The 5,589-nt window shown below is 36.8% G+C and overlaps 1 non-coding gene across 1 annotated transcript; it reads left to right on the top strand.

Annotated features, from left to right (window-relative positions):
* Positions 1-1,889: 1,889 nt before the first annotated feature.
* LOC120076944 lies at positions 1,890-1,996 on the top strand. The gene has a single exon (XR_005481689.1). It is a non-coding gene; the product is annotated as a small nucleolar RNA R71 (small nucleolar RNA).
* The last annotated feature ends 3,593 nt before the right edge of the window (positions 1,997-5,589 follow it).

Here is a 5,589-nt window from a genome sequence, read left to right as displayed (position 1 = left end):
CAAAGCCATAAGATTTGATCGCAGTATGACCTTACGCTGATCCAAGTGCCTAGCCTTCATTTTGGCTTGCCCCCATGTGTGTCATGCGAGCAACCAATTACGAGCAAGGCGTTCTTTCTCAATCTAAACTCATGCCCATTTGGCAGCGAAGTTGCGATCATTTTATTTATATGTTGGTCACAATTCCTACATTCGTTTTGGCTTGCCCCCACTAGTGTCATGTGGACATCCAACTACGAGTAGGATCCGATCGCAATGTTATGATTTTTATTTTTAGATGCCTAAAATAGCAAGGTTGAAAATGAATACTGCACCCCCAAATTTAAACGCAACAATGTCTTCATTGCTGACAGATTGAAAGAATTCATGCGATGCTCTTAGGAAGTTTCGTAAAAGTCAGTTTGAAGTGGACCACTAACTTCTAGAAATATTTCATGAATTGACTGTCCTAAAATTAAGTTGACTCTAGTGCATGTGATGAAAAATAGAGGTATGCGTTTCATCATTGAAATCATAATTGGTAAAGAAAAACAATGCGGTGACTTACTAAATTAATCAAAGTTTAATGATTGCACCGACTAATGAGGATGTGATGAGAAAATTATCAAAGTTAAAATGAGATGCAATAGTGAAAATTTTGGAATAAAGTCAAGGAAAGATAAACCCCCAAATTTGCTCTCTGCCGAATAATTGTCACTAAAAGTTGAGTGTACTTGCTGCAGTGTGTCGTTAACGGCTTGTCAACTAAATTCATATTTGACCATCATCAACTTTTGGTCCAATCGTTATTTATTAAGTTTTCACCTTGATGCACCGGCTCTATGCGACCACCTTCTTGAGCAAATCTTCGTGAACGCATACGATCGAATAGCCTTGCGTTCGCAATCTGTTAATGCGCTCGGACGTTGAATTCCTTGGATCGCAACTCTTCCTTGCGCCAATGCATTTTTCTGCACAAAATACATAAATTAGCTGCATTTTTCTGCCCGTTATCAGTACCTTATCCTAATAGCACTATGGATACAAACCGACTTTGTAATTGATTCAAATGCAATGATCCAACGCGTTCGAGGTTCCTTTCTGACTTATATCACGGCCTTTCCACTTCTTAGGGTGACTGCTTGGCAATGTTCTTTCCCGACACTCCCTGGATTGCGTGGAAACTCGATTGAGCTAGGCAATGTCCCTTGGGGTCTGTTCTTTAGCTCTCCCGCAATTTATCCCAGCTGAATTTCCAAATGGCAAATGGATGTAGCTTTGTTTTGAAGGACTATTTCATTCTTTTCAATGTATTGCTTCAACAAGTTTACCAAGGATGATAACGATGGTGGGTGAGAACAGCTAACTTGTTATTGTCCATTAGATCTATGGAAAAACCTTTGTGATCCCTCTCTCTAAGCCATAAGCTAACTACCTTGTTGTTGCTTGTTCTTCCAAGAAAAATTAGAGTGATTTCGCCACCTCGGGTTTTAAGTGTTTGAAAAATGATTGTTTTTTAACAAAGTAAACTGATTGACGATTTCGTGGGCATTTCTCAAAAGAATGTGATTCTTTACATACGACACAGCTGATGCTTGTTTTCTCTATCGCATTGACTTGCCCATTTCGAGCTCCTAAATTGTTTATTGCAATGTCTTGCAACAAGTTTATCATCGCATTCATCTGATTTTGTAATGATGTGATGGCACCATTAATCGAATTACCTTCTCTAGGCTTTGTTCTTTGATCGCTTTCATGCCAATCTTCGTGGTTTTTTTAGATGCATCAAGAATATTCTTTGCTTCATCATATGTTTTGTACAGAAGACCTCCTGTTGCTGCCACATGGCAACTGTCTACAATGCAGAGTTGAGTCCATGATAGAAAATCTCCATTTGAAGGCAATCAGGTAATACATTGTGTGGGCAGTCGCGTATTAATCTCTTGAATCTCGCCCATGCATCACTGAGCGATTCATCTTCTTCTTTTTCAAAATTGGTGATCAATTTTCTCCTTCTGGCATTTTCTGTGGGAGGGAAATACTTCTTCAAAAATTTCTCCACAACTTGTTCCCATGACGTTATCTCTCCTGGTTCGAGAGAGTATGCCCATTTTCTTGCTTTATGGCATAGTGAAAATGGAAATAACGTGAGTCGAACCTCTTCTGGGGAAATATAAGGAACACAAAAGTGTTGCAGATTTCAATGAAGCTTCGTAAATGAGCGTGTGGATCTTCACCACGCCGTCCTCTAAACTGTCCTACTGTTTGTATCATTTGTAACATTACTGGCTTCATCTCGAACCTTGATCCATCCAATGTGGGTCTCATGATTCCTGGGGAGAAATCATACAAGTTTGGTGAGCATAGTCTTGGTTGGTTCTATTGCGATCATTTGCCAGTAGGATGAGATTTGCCATCATGTTGTTTCATTCGCTACTCGTTCTTTAGCTTGTTTAACCATTCTACGAACTCTTCCTTGCCATTTACATCTATTTCCCTACCTTTTGTTAAAACTTCTTTCAATATTTCCTTCGCTTATACGACGCTTGCTTCTTCCTTCACAGGTCGAAAGCTAGAAAGATCAAAGAGGTTTGATGTTAGTGCAATCTACACCGTAATCCCCAGCAATGGTGCCAAAAACTTGATGCGTTGATTTATCATGCAATGAAAGGATGTGTGGATGCAATGATCATGCAAGTTTTTCTAACAAAGCCCAAGTATAAGCCTTCTTAGGGTCCTGGTAAGTCCAGGGTCGAACGCAGGGATTACTAAATAGATATGTGACAGACTCTCTGATCTTATTGCGATGGTGATTTAACTTTGATTTTCAAATGTGATGAAATTAAATGCATAGCGATGAAAGGGTGGTGTTATAACAAATATGTGATAAAGGGGCTGAGAAGAGGTTTTGCTAGCATTTCTTAAGATATTGTACTTGTCATGCAATCATGCTATACAAAAATATTAAGCACTACATTTCTCAATGCATAATGACACATTTCCTATGTCTAGGATGCATGCGATGTGTATGGAATGCATCAGATAGAACTTATTTCTAAGTCTCTACTCTTGCTTATGCGATATAATCTGACTCTCTCAAGCCTAGATTCTGTCTTTAGAGTACTCTCTCAAGCACTCCAAATGATGAAAGAAGCATACATAAGACAAGATAATCGCATAAAGTGCATAGCTTAAATCATGCTAGCTAAGTACTTCTCAACCCATTCACGAATTTAGCTACTCATATATGGTGTGAAGAGACTGAACATAAATTGAAATGTAGTTTCCATTCTTACAGATAAAATCTTTAAGTACAAAACAATAAATGGTGTAAGTGTTAAGCCAGGTAAGCAATGTCTTTCTTCCTCTGGTGTTTACCCTACTTTTATCTCTTCACTTCTTTCCCAAGTTGTAAACTCTTACTCTTATAAGGGTTTGATGTCTCTCCTCCATGTTGTTTTAAGTCCTCCAGGTTTCGTAGCATTGGGTATTTATAGACTTCCAGACAAAACAGTTCTTCTCACTAATGACCGCGTGGATGGACAGCATTAAGTTCCATACCCCATTGCATCGTCTGATGGTCACTAAAGGTTCAATGGATTTGCAACGGTATGGTCTTCAACGGCCGTCAACTAAATTTCTAATTTGACCGTTATCGGCTTTACGTCCCATCATGTTTTATTACATTAGCCCACTGTCTTTATGTAAAGTCATCACGCGATCATCTTTGAAGTACCCTTGGATCGCCAACTCAAAATGCGCTATCACCTTGTTCCTGCATAGAATAACTCAATTTAACTACTTTTATGCAATGAGAGTTAGTGATCGCAATATTTCTTTTAGTTTGGCGCATTCAATCGTAATATTTCCTATTCACCATCGCTTTCTCCCATTGTTTTAATAATTTGAGCTTTAATAACTTGTATTTCTACCAGTTATCATATACATATAAATATGTGATATTTATATGTTAATTACCTTTATATTAAATATAATTTAATATAGTAACTTAATTGGTTGTGGTTAACTAATTGATTAAGAAATTTTATAGAGAGGTGGATGCATATAAACATGTGATGTTTATATTTACTAACCAACTATGTATATATATTAAATTGAATTTAATATATATGGTTACTTAGTTGTTGTGCTAATTAATTAAATAAAGATTATTTAATTAATTTAGCACAAGGGAAGAAAAGGAAAGACTTAGAGAATGAGTTAACCCTTCTCCATATATATTCTTTCTTATGGCCCTTTTTAGGGTAAGTTTCCATTCGAAGATATTTTAACCTAGCCACTAAAAGGAAAACCTCTCTTCATTCCCTCAAATATTTTTCTCTACATCTTCCTCTTTCAATTATTGTTTACCACTTATCCAATTATTGGAATTCCTAAAAGAATAACAAGGTTATTCTTGTGGTATTGCTTGAGATCGATTGAGGAGGTGTTCGTTTGAAAAGCTAGAAGAGGGTTCGAGAGGCCCGGAGTCTACAAAGGTAAGAACGGTTATTTCCCTTTGTTTCTCCTTCATTAAAACATGCTTTTATGATGTTTGTCCCTTTTATCTTATTTTAGAACGTTGGTTTTGTTTTTCATAAAATGTAAAATATGAATGCAAGACGATCCACATGCTTTCGCTCGGGATAAGATTTCCAAAATTAGCAAATTAGTTTTTTGATATAATAATTTATTGTTTCATATATGCAACAATTAGGTGTTCATTACAAGAAAAATTCAAGGTTATTTCATGAAGCTTGAAACAATATGCAGTCGACTTACAAGTGGATCATGTTTCAAGTAATAACCTAAAGGGTCTATAGTATATGGATTAAAGTTAGGTGTCTTGTTTTAGTAACACTATAGATACGACCCACTTTGTAATCGTTATATGTAACGACCCGACTTTCTAAGACACCTCATAAGGTCGTTACTACATGCATGCATAAATATTTCCATTTAAAATAAGGAAAATGGACCGATTTATTAAATAAAGAATTTAAATAGATTTCAACTCACAATTCATACTATTTGATTCCAGGTACCCCTTAAAACATAAATTTTAAAAATAAAGGAAATTAACTGAAAAAGAAAAGCTTTAACACCTAGACTCTGTCAAAAACAAGACCATGAAAAGAAAACTATAAACAAGACAAGGCTTATGAACTCAAATGCAGAAGCATTATTCTGGTCCTATTGGCACTGTTCCGGATTCCTCTTGTCAGTCGCCTGAGTATCTTTTCCCTTAACTGAAAAAAAAAAAACGTAAACATAAAGGATGAGTCTAAAATACTCAGTAAGTGACCCCATTATCAGGATCAGGCTATGCATCCACTTGTAGTGAATGCCTGAGTTAGTGGGACATGCTTACTGCAACTGTTCCTGAAAGACTTACTAAGGGGATAACCTGTCTCGCCTTAATTCGCATCTATAGTGGCCTGATCGCACACTAATCAAATATGGGAAAAGGAATATGAACATGAACTTGTAAACTCACGCATGTCTAATGGTCTGATGGCACACCGACAAAATATGAAACTAGACCCATTGGTCCCTGGAATAAAACATGTGTCGAGACAAGATGGTAGATCGCCTCTACTGGTCTAATCA

The sequence above is a fragment of the Benincasa hispida genome, chromosome 4, assembly GCF_009727055.1.
Source record: "Benincasa hispida cultivar B227 chromosome 4, ASM972705v1, whole genome shotgun sequence".
NCBI classification, from domain to species: Eukaryota; Viridiplantae; Streptophyta; class Magnoliopsida; order Cucurbitales; family Cucurbitaceae; genus Benincasa; species Benincasa hispida.
The sequence above is the reverse complement of the archived record's forward strand: the minus strand, read 5'-3'. Positions and strand labels throughout refer to the sequence as shown.